The sequence below is a fragment of the Spinacia oleracea genome, chromosome 1, assembly GCF_020520425.1.
Source record: "Spinacia oleracea cultivar Varoflay chromosome 1, BTI_SOV_V1, whole genome shotgun sequence".
Lineage (NCBI taxonomy): Eukaryota > Viridiplantae > Streptophyta > Magnoliopsida > Caryophyllales > Amaranthaceae > Spinacia > Spinacia oleracea.
In genome coordinates this window covers 9,879,404-9,895,715 of record NC_079487.1, presented here as the reverse complement: position 1 = coordinate 9,895,715, position 16,312 = coordinate 9,879,404, and the positions used below count along the sequence as shown (strand labels likewise).

General features: G+C 37.2%; 1 long non-coding RNA gene across 2 annotated transcripts; it reads left to right on the top strand.

The window, feature by feature from the left end:
- Positions 1 to 10,693: 10,693 nt before the first annotated feature.
- LOC110778284 (uncharacterized) lies at positions 10,694 to 16,083 on the top strand. 2 transcript variants are annotated; one of them, XR_002530741.2, is made up of 5 exons: positions 10,694 to 11,053; positions 11,137 to 11,220; positions 11,308 to 11,434; positions 12,307 to 14,206; positions 14,725 to 16,083. It is a non-coding gene; the product is annotated as an uncharacterized lncRNA (long non-coding RNA). The 2 variants fall into 2 exon arrangements; XR_008926294.1 differs by having other exon boundaries at positions 11,308 to 11,445.
- Positions 16,084 to 16,312: the final 229 nt, after the last annotated feature.

Below are 16,312 nucleotides of genomic sequence, written 5' to 3'. Positions count from 1 at the left end.
CTCGTAGGTCGACTTCACCCTTGCTTAACTTTCTACTTCTTCTTAGTCCCTGTGGATTGGAACATAAGTGTGAGCCACAACCTGTATCTAATACCCAAGAAGTTGAATTAGCAAGTATACAGTCTATAACGAAAATACCTGAAGATGGAACGACTGTTCCGTTCTTCTGATCTTCCTTTAGCTTTGGACATTCTCTTTTGTAATGGCCTATTCCATCACAATAAAGACAGCTTGATGTGGACTTGTCCTGCTTTGATTTAGCATTGCCCTTGGACTTTCCACCTTTCTTGAACGGTCTCCTTCTAGCCTTGAGTAAATCTTTGGCTTCACAGTCCAGTATTATTTCAGCCTTTCTGACAAGGTGAACAAATTCTGCAACTGTTTCTTCTTTTGGTTCACTTAGGTATAGTTGCTTGAAGGGACCAAACCCACTGTGTAGTGAATTGAGTAAGATAGAGACTGCCATCCTTTCGCTTATTGGTGTTCCTAGTAGACTTAGGCGATCAAAGTATGAACGCATAAGATCCACATGGAACCTCAGTGGGACGCCTACCCTCTGTTTAATGCGAAGGAGCTGAACATGTGTTTCTTGGACCTCCATCCTATAACACCTGTTGGGAGAACTAACCTTTAGACCAGACATTGATTCAATCAACTCATGGACGTTCAGGTCCCTGTCCTCCGTGCTTCCACGACAGATATCCCTCAGATTCTTGATGAGCGTAAAAGGTTCATAGGCTACAAACCTTCTAGCCCAATCATCAGGGATATTGTTCAGCATGAGACTCATAACCTTTTTGAGATCCGCATCCCAGGTGTAAAATCTCTCAGGGGTCATGTCTCTGGCATAGTAGCTTGGCATGGGATGTGACAGTACATACTCAAGTCCATTGAGTTTGACTATTTCAACTAGCTTAGCTTCCCATTCAAGAAAATTTTCCAGGTTCAGCTTGACCATAAGCTCATAACCTTCGATGATGTTTTGATTGTTGTTTGCCATATTAAAAAACTACAATTGAAAAGAATAAACAAATAAATAACCATTCACAGTTTCTCTTAATAAACTTAAATTCTAGCATACACGCATAATTCAATGTTTATTAAGCATTTTATTCAAGTTATGTGTTCCGGCAGGTGTGAATAAAATGATTCCAAGATCCTAAAATCATTGAAGAACTAAGCACAGTTTGTCGACTTAATCCTAAAACATCTTAGGTAAGCAAAAGCCTTTTGCTAATAGTCTAGAAACTATTCTTGGTTGATAGGTACGTCTAAGAACTTATTAGGTAAACCTATCGATTTTGCCACGACATAAAAGGACTCCTTACTTATATCGTTGAGTTTCACCAAAACTAACATGTACTCACAATTATTTGTGTACCTTGCCCCTTTAGGACCAATAAGTAACACCTCGCTGAGCGAAAACTATTACTAGATTGATGTAAAGGATATCCAAGCAAGTGTATATTTTGGCATGGCACCTTTTAACTCAATTTTTAAGTTTGGAACTTAAGGCTCTTACTATGTTGGTTAGATTTTAAGTGAACTAAAATCCTTAATCATGCAACATAATCAAGCTTTTGATCTCATGCATTTTAAGACATATTTAAAAGCAATAAATAACTTAAAACATGCATAAGATAAATGTGATCTAGTATGGCCCGACTTCATCTTGAAGCTTTAACTTCAAAGTCCGTCTTGAAAATCTCCGTGGGAGGCACCATTTTCTTCAAATAGGATAAGCTATAATTAAAACTAATTACAACTATTTGATGGTACGCAGACCATATTTGAATTGAAAAACAACTTTGGTACTTTAGACCAATTACATTCAAATTAATGGTACGCAGACCATATTTTCTATCCTATTTGGGTCATACTAGTCACTTCATAACCTGCAAAACAGTACATATACAATATATATATACCATTCACCCATTCATTATCATGAATGGCCCACAGAGCTGGTTAGTAAAACACATTATGCATCACGTAAACATTTGCAGCAATTAATCAAGGGCACCAATAATCTACCAATTATTCAGTCCTTATTAATTCTAATCAAGTTGTTTTAACCTTAAGGATTTGTAGACCTAATCAAGAGTTTATGACTAAAAAGGGCTCCCACTCAAACCAATAAATTCATATGCTTTACTAATTTTAAACATAAAAATGTATTTCTAGTCTAACCGGAAACATACAAATTTAATTAAAATTTAAAGCTCATATAAATTTATAATTGAATCCAAAAAGTTTAATTTAATTTCAGTCGTATTTAAATTAATTCATGATTTTAATTTTAGTAAAATAATTAGAATAAATAACATTTATTATAATTACAATATTCAAAATTAAAATCCAAGAAAATAATTTAAATTATTAATTTTAAAATTAATTAAAATTACGTAAACTGAAAATTTCAAATTAAACATTCAAAACGATCTAATCACAACGCAAACACCCTACGCATCGCACGCCCATGGGCCACACGCACACAGCCATCGCTGGCCATGTGCGCGCAGCCCATGCGCTGTGTCGCATAGCTGCTGCTTCTACCCTTCGCAAGCAATCGCGCGAGTTGGTGCTCGCTGCGCGCGCGCCAGCGCTCGATGCACGCGAGCCATCGCTCGTTGTGCGCGCTCGCCAGCGCTCGATGCACGCGAGCCATCGCTCGCTGTGTGCGCTCGCCAGCGCTCGCTGCGCGCGCTTGCCAGCGCTCGCTTGTGCGAGCTCGCCAGCGCTCGCTTGATGCGAGCCAGCGCTCGCTGCGCGAGGCATCGACGCTGGGCGCAGCACTCGTGGCACGCGAGCTTGCGCTCGCTGCGCGCGAGGCTGCGCGTGCTTGCGCGAGGCAGTGCGCGTTGTGGCGCAGCTCGCTTGCTGCCCACACGCGACTGCCGTGCCTTGCCTTCGCCCATGCCCATTCGTCCAGTGCTCGTAGCCCACGACACAAGGCAGGGCTGCTGCCTTGTGCTCGTGCACCATGCCCTTGCTCATTGCATTCGTGCCGCACGGGCGACGAGCTCCCTTGCTCGTCGTCGCATGCCCGCACTATACAACACCCCTTAAGGGTAACACGTAGCGTCCATTGCTTTGTGCGTGCAAGTTATATGAACGAATCGCATAAAATTTAAAAATTTATATTTAAAATTAATGACAAATTAATAAATTAATATTAATTTCATAATTTTAGGGCGAAAAATCGAAAATTTATTATTCAATTGATTTCCGATTAACATGGATTCAAGTCTAGGTCATAAAAATTCAAAATTTATCATAAATTTACAATTTTTATGGTGGTTTTTAATCATAGGTATCTAATTAAATTATAATTAATTATGAAAATCAAATTAATTCTAAATTATTCTAATTTTCAACAAATTAATCATAATTACAAATTAGATTGCATAATTAACAAGGCTAGGCATTCAAACTTGTTAAACATATACAGTAGGTCAATCAAAAATTCAAGATTTATCAACAAGAATCGCAAATATTTAATTTAACATCTTAAATTTACGAAATTTTGCATTCGAAAAACTAAAACCTTCGAAAAGTCATAGTTAGGCTTCGAATTTGAGAATTCTGGGTTCGGCCGAAAAATATTTTTTTGTCAAAATTTTAGAATGCCTTTTACATGCGGAATTGACACAAAAATCACTCGATTTGGATGAGTAACGAAGAAACTGCCGAAAAACTGCGTACGTATATTTAAATAAACGCAATTTGCAATTAATTAACAATTACGAAAATTAATCACCCCTTTTAATTCTTGCAAATTTGTAATATTTAACCATGTTCATGCAATTTAGATTATGAAAATAATAAGAGGCTCTGATACCACTGTTAGGTTATGATTCATATGACAATTCATAAATCATGCGGAAAAACCATTTAGCCAGGAATACATATTATTTACACATAATCATATAGCATAGTTTAGATGCATACTCTTTGCTGCGTGCCTTCCCTAGCTGCGCCCGAACCGAACAAGAACAAGCCTTTAGGACTCCAAGTGTCGTCCCTCCGTAGATAGTCCACAGTACGTCCGGATCCGCCTTAAGATTGACCAACTAGAATCGCCCTTAAGGTACTAAAAATTTCGACACTTTTGAGCAAGGAATGTGTCTGAATTTTTCTCTCAAAAACTCACTTTGAATACTTGAAAAACTTGTTATAAATTGTGAACCCAGGCCACATATTTATAGGGGTATGGAAAGAGAATTGGAATCGAATTAGGATACGAATTAATTAAATTAGAATCACAATAAAACTCTTATTTAATTAATTTATCAAATAGAATTAGGAATTTAATCATTAAACGAATCCTGTACGTTTTAGGTTTCGTATGTGAACACAAACACCCACGCACGCACAGCAGCCCACGAGGGACGCCATGCGCGCGCGCGCACAGCCCGAGCATCGCAGCCCACGACTGCCGCAGCCTTGGGCGCGCGCTGGGCCTGCCTTGCGGTGGGCCTGGCGCAGCCTTGGGCTGGCGTGTTGTGGCGCGCGTTTCCCTTGCTGGACGTGGGCCTGGCTTCGTGCTGGGCCTTCGTCTAGCAAGCTCGTCCAATGCTAATTCGTACGACGCGCTTCCGATTAATTTTCCGATTCCGGAATTCATTTCCGATACGAACAATATTTAACATTTTCGATTCCGGAATTAATTTCCGTTTCGAACAAATATTTAATATTTCCGTTTCCGGAATTATTTTCCGATTCCGATAATATTTCCGATTCAGACAATATTTCCGTTTCCGGCAATATTTCCGATTCCGGAAATATTTCCATTTCCGATAATATTTTCCGATACGTACCATGTTTCCGTTTCCGGCAACATCTACGACTTGGATAATATTAATATTTCCGATACGATCCATATTTCCGTTTCCGGCAATATCATCGTTTCCGGAGTATTCATTTCTTGCCTGTGACGATCTCAGCTCCCACTGAAACCAACATCCGTCGATTCCGAATATCCATAGATGGAGTATTTAATGCCATTAAATACTTGATCCGTTTACGTACTATTTGTGTGACCCTACGGGTTCAGTCAAGAGTAAGCTGTGGATTAATATCATTAATTCCACTTGAACTGAAGCGGCCTCTAGCTAGGCATTCAGCTCACTTGATCTCACTGAATTATTAACTTGTTAATTAATACTGAACCGCATTTATTAGACTTATCATTGAATGCATACTTGGACCAAGGGCATTATTTCCTTCAGAAACATAGTAATGTGTGTTTTAGAAATAACAGTTTCCATCTGAGATAATGGAATCTGGAAGTAGGAAAAGTCAAGGTCATTTGTCTACTAAATATAATTAGTGAATTTGATCTCAGTGTGAAATAATTGCATAAATAGTAGGAAAACTCGAGGTCATTTGTGTTATAATGAGAATGCATAGGTGTGAGGGGGTCGAAAAAGCACGAGGCTAATGTGTGACCTCGTCCCTAGTGGGCGTGACGTTGTCAGATCAAGTGTAATTGGATTTCCTGTGAGTTTACACCCAATCGACTAGTAATATAGGAGTCGCCATTCAGTTTTAAACAACAATGAGAAAAACTGACAAAACCCGGTTATCGTGACATAAAGGGAGTGCAATTATGTTCGACCACGACGGCCATAGGTTCCCTTGTGATCCCTGGTGTGGGGATTTCTCAACGTACACCTGCAGGGCAGAGATTGAGAGTTCGGGGGACTGTAGCTACCGATAGGAGTGCTCATCGATAACTCCATAGGCAGGTTATCCTTACTAGCTCAACATAAATAATTGAAGGGACATGCGTTAAACTATTAAACTATCCTGAATTGATTTTAGCAATATGCAACACATAACACTAAATCGATCGTGATTATCTTATTTAGATTGATTTAAGGTACCTAGCATGATAATTCAATTATCCAAGGTATTATCTTATTAGGCGTGATAGATCAATCAAGTTAATAGTTTGACAATTTTATAAAAGGGTGATGAAAGCGATTAAATCATATGAGGGACACATTACAACGCACCCTTGAGAGGTGCGTTACGGTTCTCAGAAAACTAACCACTTGGCTTTGTTATTTCTCCTTTTATTTAACGAATCTTGGGTTTCCAAGCAATGTTCCAGTATTTAGGCTTAATTCACCAGCTACAAGGGGCAGGACGCGTTCTGTTCGACTTTTGGGTCGACTGCGACAGAACGCCGGATCAATTTCGCAGCGTGAGGCTAGGCTTAAGGCTAGAGTCAATACTCAGGTTATGGAATTGTGTTTTTCACGTCGGTTTTGAGGCTGTATTTATAGGGAAAGAGTTTGTGGAAAGATAGATTTTTAGAATACGAATCCAAAAAGAATTCGGAGACTAAACGACCCTAGGCATTTTCAGCGCCCAGGGCTGGGCGCCAAAGATTTCGACGCCCAGGTCCAGGCGTTGAAAATGGGATATGGGCCGAGTTCTTTGTCAGATTTTGACTCTTAGAACGCGGAGCTTTTGAGACTTATCCGAGTTTTTTTAGTGCGTATTAACTTTATGACGGAATGCGTCTGGGCCCGTTAGGAACTCTAGGTTCGTTAGGATTTTAATTAATACGTAACTCTTACTTTCGAATTATACCAGGAATAGAATTCCTTTTGCAAATTCTATCTCTTTTAGGATTTATGTTGGAGTGCAACACATAATTCTGACAGGTTTCTATCTTTTATGACTTTGCCACTTTTAACAACTACCTTTTACGGCAGTTACCATTCTTAGAAGGTTTCCATAAATAGCCATTTTGGCTGAAATGAAAAGGTGATTGAGATTCGTTATTTTAAAGGAGATGCGTTGCCAAGTGGAGATTTATGTTCTCATCATCGAACATTCCCGTTCGGGAATGGGGACAAAAGTAGGTGTCTACAATAGGTAAATGTATTTATATTGGGCGTATGTTCTAAATATCGTTGTGTATGTTCTAATTGTTATTGCATACGTTCTTTTATTATACTATAATACAAGTTGTTGCATTTTTCTATTTTCTATAGTAGTACTACATGCATTGTTTTCTTGAATATTTTTTTTAAAGCCTATTAGCTCAAAGGGTAGAGCAATGTGCCATCGCACATGGATGTAGGTTCAAATCCTACATAGGTTGTATTTCTAGGGATAGGTCCTACTAGAGAGTTACCCTCAAGCACAAGCTGAAATAAGTGTCTTAAACACCCACCCACGACCCGAGAATTTCAATCGTGTCCTTGATGATTTTAGCTTTAAAGCTTAGTAGTGCAACTCTATCAGCTCTATCAACTTAACTCAGCTTATAGATACTTTTTGCTCTTTGGCCTAGGGCCTCATATGTTGGTAAATAAGGCTCACAATCAAGCAAAGTTCCAACTACACCTATGAGTAGAGCTAGCAGCAAGGACGCCCCTGTAGCGGTTTTAAGTCTAATGATTCCTCTGTCATCACCTCTTTGGAATATATCGACACCAATTCATGATAATTTAATTTGTTGTCAAATGCTATGAATAAAGGTCCTGAGAAGTTACCTATTTTCTTATCAGACTCCGCCAATGAGGAATTATGTTGGTCATACATCTTTTCCATCTCAATCATGCTTCCCTGCTCCCTGGCTAGTTTCTCTACAAACTGTTGCCTTTAGTTCAAGTGTTAAATTTAATGTTCTAAAAACTAAGGCTAATGTTCTGATAATTTATACATATGATAATATAAAGAAAGTAGAACATATTCAAAAGTAAATATAAGTGATTCAAAAGTAAAGAATCATCAAATAGGAGAATTAATTAATATCATAAATGGAATGCAAAGAGTTGCCTATGTAGGATTCGAACCTACATCATTGTGCAAGCGCACAAAGCTCTACCAATTGAGCTAATAGACATTGTCCCAAAACATCAAGCATTGACGACCATTACTTTCAACAACACCACACACACAATACTTCTAGAATAAACCAAACAGAGCAGAACCGCTGCCCACCCCAGACTGACCTGCAACAACCCTCCCACAAAAGAAATAGCTGGCACCAGCAGCTATGCAACCACTTAAGACCAACACCAATATATGCAACAACTATACTAGCCCATAATGTTGCACATGAAAACACAACATAGCTAGACTGACCCAAATTGTCATCAAAACAGGCAAAAAATCAGACACAAAACACATTCGGGAACATATTAGATACATGAAGAGAACATTGGAACATAACTTTCTAGTTTCAGAACATCTTGTTTTGTGATTTAGACAAAAATATCCATAAATAATAGCTTCTCTACATGGACTGAACAATATAAATTATGTTCTAAAAGGTGAAACTTAATGTTCTTAAGGTGAGCCTTCATGTTCTAAAGAATTGAGATGATGAAATATTACCCAATATTTGAAAGGATGTCAGCTAAAAGTGTATTTTCGGCGATTGGACTACAAATGGACTCCGACACTGATGTTTATCTCTTTATAAACTTAGTAATACGTGGTAAAAAATTATGTTCTAAAAGGTTAAACTTAATGTTCTAATAAGAGAAGTTATATGTTCTAACAATTGAATTTATATGTTCTAACAAGTGAAGCTACATGTTCTATACATTATTCCTATATGTTCTAAGCAGTTAAGCTACATGTTCTAAGCCGTTAAGCTACATGTTCTAAGCCATTAAGCTATATGTTCTACAAAGCAATGTACACACTAGTAAGAAAGGCAATAGACTAAAAAAATTATCCTTCTACTTTACCCAATATATCCTACCAATATATATTTTGATGTACGTTCTCTGTATTCTACCGTGTTTTGAAATATGGCATGTTGAAAACTCTTCACATAGTTTATGAAAAAACTAAATTACAAAACTAAGATCCATATATATATTTGTTATATAAAACATCGAGTCTCTAGCTTTTCAGTCTTCCCAACCCCTACTGCTATCCCCTACCCTACCCTCAAAACCTCCCCTGCTCTACCATATGGTACGTGTAGTAAAAAAAAGATGTGAAAGATTCTATTTCAATTATTTGTATATAAAGGGTGAGAGGAGCAAGAGCTTACACGTATCTCATAAGTGGACCACATTGAATGGATGGTTAGTAAACTCAGAACACGAGCCACAACTAGTACTAACCATTCCCAAGATCAAAACGTCAGACGCTATGAGCCACTAAATATATTTTTTCTAAACCGTGAACTTTCAAGATCTTAATACGTTATGCCATATAATGGTAAGTGTAGTCCAATCACCCCAGTCCAGTCACTCTATCCCTAACCTTCCCTGCTGTAGTAAATGGTAAGTGTAGTCAAATAACATCTAATTTCTACCAATATTTTTTATGTTCAATACATTAAACAATTTTGTTCTAAAAAGTGAGCTTTCATGTTCTACATTCTTAACCTTAATGCTCTAAAGTATTGAAAGCATAATATATTACCCAATATTTCTGATGATGTCCTTCATAAGTGATGGCGGGACAATTTGCTCCGTTGTTTTGGCGAGTTTATTCTCATGTTATCTGTTTAAAAATGCAGAACATATAACTATTACTTTTAGAACACCATAAATATTTAAAATTACCATCACTATCCCTAATTTTTGATGTTTTAAAAAGTAACTTTTGTATTCTAAATATTAAACAATCTATACCTAGTATTTAAAAAGGATAACCATACATGATTAGATGACACGTGTCACCTCCTTCTTTGATCCATGTATTTTTTTTGTTAGATGACACGTGTCACCTCCTTCTTTCATCCATGGATTTTTTTTATTTTATTTTTCATGTTGTTGTTTGTTATACGGAGCATTTCACAACTTCAACCCATCTTCCACTTCATCTTTCTCATCCAATATCAATTCACCATTAAATTCATATTCAACCTCTACTACTTCATCTCCCTCTTTAATACTTAATATTAATTCACCATATAATTTATATATTTTTTCATCTTAGAAATTTGATTATCTCTATATAAATCATATACTCTAACTAAAATCACAAGCCCTCAATAAAATTAACACTTTAAAAAAGGGTTTAACAAATACTATACAATTGCCCATTCTTTGAACGGGCTCTAAAGCTAGTTTTGTTCTAAACAATGAACCTTTATGTTCTAAATGTCGAACCTTCACGTTCTAAAGAATTGAGATTATAAAGTAGTACCAACATTTGTCAAGGATATCCTTCAGATTGCTTCTTCGACAATTGTACTATCAATGCGGTCGTTTTAGCTCTGATTTTTTGGCATGTTTAATCTCATTTATGTTCTTTGAATTTTCTCTATTTAAAAATTCAGAACATATAACTCTATGTTTTAGATCTCCATGATTTATTTCATAAAATAGGAAACAAATTAATTTAAAAAGTAGAAATATAAGAAAATAGTAACCTAAAAACCTAAAAATTCAAAAGTTCAAAAACTAACCACAAATAAAGTAAAATAAACATGAACAATCACTACTACAAAAATGTCCAATGAGATCCCTAGAAACAGACCCATTACATTGGTTAATGGGTCTCTTTAGTTAAAAAGACATCATATTACAAATAACGGGTCTCTTATATTAACCTGGGCCCACTTTCTAGACAATAAAATATAAACAAGAGACCCACTAACATAAATAAGAGGTCTCTTATGTACGCGGGGTCCACCAGGTGAAAATAAGACCCGTTAGGTCCCATAACGGGTCTGTCCCTAATTTTTTTTAATTAACACGGATGTAGCTGGTAGGAACAGGTATTTCGTCCAAAAAAACAAAGAAAAGAATGGAACCCAAACCTAAATTTATTTCACCCTTCCTTCCTTGTATCAGCAGACACAGAAAACCAATCCTGACTCCCCCCTTAGATCTACTCATTCACAAATTCTCACTCCTTTGTTCATAATCAAAACCCAGATTTATCTTCGTCAATCAATCTATGTATCCCTAATTCACTAATTTTTTTACCTCACCGGAATTTATCTTCTTCAATTGATCCAACAATGTGAATTTCGTCATCTCTGCTCTCTTCCCCTATTTCGCCGCCGCTGTTTGGGATTCTGATGGTTGTTGACGCTATCGTTGCTATTTATGAACTGGTAATCTCTCTACTAAATTATTGCATTAATAAATTGAATTGAATTAAACCCCCAATTTATAAAACCCTAACTTTCTCTTCTAGATTTCTTACTCATTTCCGGCAAGAAGTGCCCGCTGGCGCTTCGCCGTCGCCAAAGGCTGCTAATTGTTAACCATTGTTGTCGAGGTTGGTGTTAATTGTGGTCTCTGCTTCACTCATTTCACTCCTCTGCTTCACTCATTTCACACCTCTGCTTCATCTTTCCTATGACAGACTCGTCGAAGTCACTCTGTAGCCTCGCCGGAGCTGCTGTTGCTGCGGTTCTGTTGGTGTTGTCAGATCTAACGTAACACAAGAGTGGATAAATCTAAAGCTTAAAGGGAAGTTAAAGGAACTTTTGGTAAGAAATATGTAAAGCCCATTTTCCCTCTCGCCATTTTCAATTTTTATTGGTTCATTTGGTATTCCTTTTAATTGAATGTTTTAGAATTTGAAAAGTTTTTTTTGTGAAAAATCACCCTGCAAAAATCTTACCTCTGGACAGATGTTTTCTACAATTTAAGTATATTTTTCTCCATCTTTTAGTGCTATAAAAAGTTTGAATGTGGTATTTTTCTTTTAATTGATATTTCAGACTAATTTGTGCATTGATAATATCTATCATGTCCTCTAGTTCTTTCTCTAGGGACAGTCTTGTTTTTGCTACCAAGCTATTTTATCTTCCATTGTTTTGAACAATGTGATTTTCTTAGTTGTTTGGGATATATAATTGGGTATGGTTGTGAATGTTTATTTGGAAATGAATTGATTTGTTGTGTTTATGAATTGAAGTAGGAATTACTCTTTTGCCTTTAAATCATGGGGACTCATCTAGTGATGTAGTTATACAATTATGTCTGTCCACAGTCTAAACTAGCAAGTTTTATTTTCAAAACAATAATTTGAAACTCACAAGTAGTCACAACCAACCAATTTCTTAAAGTGAATGTGAACATTGTTGAAATAAAAAGCAACTGTACAAAAAGTAATCGAATTTTAGCTCCCGTTATTGACCACTGGTTGTTTGGTGAGGTTCCCTAGCTAACTCCGCGCATAAGCTAAGACTTGAATATGTTTTGTTAGAACATGGCAGTCAAGATGAACCTGTTTGAAACTTCTGTTGTTTCGCTCCCGCCATATTAAGTATGCAGTGATGCTTAGGACAATTTTGTAGACCTGATGGTCCCTGCTTTTGTATTCTTCTGATTCACAAACAAAATTTTCTCCTGCCAGGTTGTAGCAGTTTTGTTTACACCAAGCTACTGTAATATGATTATCATTTTCCTTATGGCACAAGCTGAAAATCTGGTCGTGAATGATATTATAAAGGTTCTGTAGAAGGTGTTTGATTATCTGAATTGATATGCTTGTGTTTATATTGTGACTCTTGACATATTAAGTTGCCAAGGCGCAAGTGATGGCTTATCTTACTTAATTAGCGAGACAGGTCGTCTGCAACGATTAACTCTAGCTTGTGGTTATCTTCTATAACTCTTTAAGATATTTTATTCTTGCTTTTGAAAAATATGTGCGTCATTTTCTCTATTAATTTTTTTTTCAGGTTATTCTTGTCACTTGTCCTTTCCTCAGGCTTTTGTTTGTGGATTAGTGTTTTCATTTCACTATTAAGTTTGGGTGACTTGTTTAGGAGTCTGTACATTTTTTTAGGCCTAAGGGGATGTTTGGTATGGCTTTTTTCTAGTCCGGAAACGGATTCAAGTAACCATTACCCTTACTGAATGTTTGGTCAGAGTTATGGAGTAGCGATACCGTTATTTAGGGGTAATCTGTTCCTCCCCTTTGTTACTGGTGAAGGAAATATGTCCTTCACCCAAGGTGCATTAAGTCTAATACCACGGTTCAGATTAATTGCGAACAATTAATTCAGTGAGATCAAGTGATCGGAATAGCTAGCTGGAGCAATGCTTCCGATCAGTGAGTTCTAATGAATATTAAGCTCACAACTTACTCTTGACTGAACCTACAAGGTCACACCAATGACACATAACAGATCACCGGATTAAATGAATCGAAAATTCATTTAATAGCTTTTCAGAAATTAGTTTTGGAAAACGTATTATACGATACGACCTTGCATCGGAATCGTATATCGTATCGCGAATATTCGTAAGCTAGGTGAAACGAATAAATTGTATCGTACGACGGTGATTCGTCGTATACGAAACGATAAATAATATCCGGAACGATATTAAGTCGCGAACACAAAGAGTGGCCCACGAGCCGAGTGCGCGAGGCACTCAAGGCCCATGGGCGCTTGGCACGCAAGCAAAGGAAACACGGCAGCGCTGGCCCATGGCCGAGCAACTGCGCATGTGTGCGCGCGGGCCAAGTGCAACAACATAGCAGCAGCTGCGCGCGGCCCACGGTCCAGCACGCTGCGTGCTCGTGTGTGTTGCATGGGCTTGCTGGCCGGTCGTGGCCCTTGTGGCTGGGACGGTTAGCAAGGTTATTCTAATAACCTTCTAACCCATGTTTTCCATAATACAATTCAGTCATATATCAAACCCTAAAGGAGGAGAGAGGAACCCTAATTCTCTCTTAGCCTCCATGGATGTGTTCTTCCCAAAAGCAATAACTCTTGATTGATTGTCTAAGCTACGGTTATCAAGACGGATCTGATCGTGTCGGTGAACCAAGTAGAGGAACGACAAGTGGAATTCTAAGTTCGTGTTCGTTGACAGATTACTAGGTAAAATACGCTTCAAATGTAAGTTTGCTTAATCTGTGCTTTATACATGTTTCCTGGCTTTGGGGATTGTTTCCGCACATGTTATTATGTTTAACTGTATTCCCCTACAGTGGTATCATGAGCCTTATGTATTTAAAGCATATTTTAGCATGTTTTATTTGTTTTTGTTGCTGTCGAAATTTTCGAATTTTTGGTGATTTTTTCGGATTTTTTATTGGATTATTGGATTAATCGCATAAGCTGTTCCGAAATAAAAAAGATTCGTTTTTTCGACTTTTCAAACCCTAATCTGATTGAAAACGATTTTCTAAGATCAAATCATGGGAACGGAATTGAAAAACAGGTCTCGAAGTGTCGTTTTTTGGGCGTTTTTTTTAATTTTTAATAAAAATTAAAAGTGTCGGAAAGTAATTCAATTAAAAGGTCGACCTAAACTACTCGGAATTGCTTGAAATTTGGACACGATGTCACTGGGTATATTCTTGATCTATGGTAAAAGTTCAAATTTTTCAGTTGATTCGTTCGTTCTTGAAAATTTGAATAAAGTTAGGCTTGATTTAATATTTTACGAAATTGGATTGTCGTTAAGTTTATTAAATCGTAAAAACCGTTGTTTTTCGAAAATAAAAATCGTAACTTTTTTTTATGAAAAATAACATTAATGCAAAGTTCGTGAAATTAGTTTTTTTTTAATTAAGTTGGTCCGTCGGCACGAACCAAAGGCACGAACACAAGGGTGTGTTGGACGTGTGGCTCGACGAGCCATGCGGGCTGCCATGCATGTGCCGAGCCGCAGCGACGCGGGCAGCAGCAAGCGAGCTGCATGCCGCGCGCGCTAGTGCTGTGACGAAGCAAGGCACGAGGCCTGCGACGTGCAGCGCAACGATGAGGACGACGAAGCGCGCAGGGCAACGACGAGCTGTGGGCACACGCGCGCACAGGCTGCGGGGTATGCGAGCTTGCTCGTGTGCCTCGTAGGCTACACAGGCGCCACAATGGGCTGGGTGCAAGCCTAGCCCAACCATGCACTTGGACTTTTTTCCTTGAAAATTGTTTATTTCGTTGGGCTTAACATGTTTGCATTAATTTGGGCTAACGGGATATTTAATTTAATATTTTATTTGCTTGGGCCGGGCCGCGAGTTTTAATTTAATATTTTATAATTAATTATCCGGAATAATTATTGGTTTGAGCGGGAGCCACTAAATGAAACTAAAATGAAATAATCATTTTTAATTATTTTTGTAGGTCGCATTATTTTAATTAAATTCAATTTTAATTAGAATAAAGTCTAAGGATTAATAATTTGGAAATTGATTAATCTTTTAGGACGCGTTTATGTGAACGTGAATTTTAATTAATTCACGTAAATACTTGCATAATTATATGGGCCATTCGTTTTAGCATACGAATGGGTGAATGCATAGAATGTATATTTTATGTAATGCAGGTACTCCAAGTGACTAGTATGGCCAATTTAGGATAGTTAAATACGGTCTGCGAACCGTTCTATCTTTGAATGTAAAGTTTTAAATATGGTCTGCGCACCATTGAAATTTTGATGTAATTTTATTATTTTCAAGTATTTCTAAGTTTAGAACTTTAAGTTAGCATTTGAACAAAGATTCAAGACGATGCCAAGCTAACAAGATGGTAATGAAGATTGGATGCTTCAAGACAAGATGTTTCGGGCCATACTAGTTCACCATTTATTTATGCATTTTGATATATATTATGCTTGAATGTATGTATGTATGCTTTGCATGAATAGGTTGTTTCGTATGACTCGATTAGATTAAGTTCACTAAATAATCGAACCAACATAGAAACAACTAGGTCCGAAGTAATATTGAGTTCAAAAGTTGCCTTCCAAATCAAGCACTTAAAAAAAATCTAGGGATCTAAGATAGTAGGTTTCCGCCAAAGCGAGGTGCTATTTTAGTTGAGTTAGGTGGTAAGGCGTCCCAAAGGAGCACGTTGATTGTGGTTTCAACTCAAAGAACAATGGCATTATGTTGTGGCAATGGGATAAATTATGGTATTAATTTATTAACCAAGAGTAATTTGGAGATTACTAGCAATAGGTTTCCTTACCTAGAATCTTAAACTACTTAAGACATGCAAAAGCTGCTTAAGGATTTATGACTTTTAGGGTCTTGGAATCTTTTCATTCATTTTTGGACCATGTTTTTGCTTTTGCATGAATGAAATGTTTAATAGCTTTAATGATTGCGTGAATGCTTTTATTTCAAGTTATTAAAGTATGATAAATTTTTTCTTTGCTAGTTCATTCTATAGAATCGTAAATCTTTATCTTTATTGCATTCGGATAATAGAACTGCGATATTTCCTCGATCGATTGGTAACTAATTTTGAGAGCGATTCTCAAAGAAAAGGAGAGTGAGAGCGCATCTTGGATGCTATTTTCTTATAGTGATCTTCATGGTTGTTTTCAAACTAGAATTTGAATGGTAGACCAATTGGACCTCATATATTCAGAATACTAGGTAGTTTTGGAATAATTAAGTA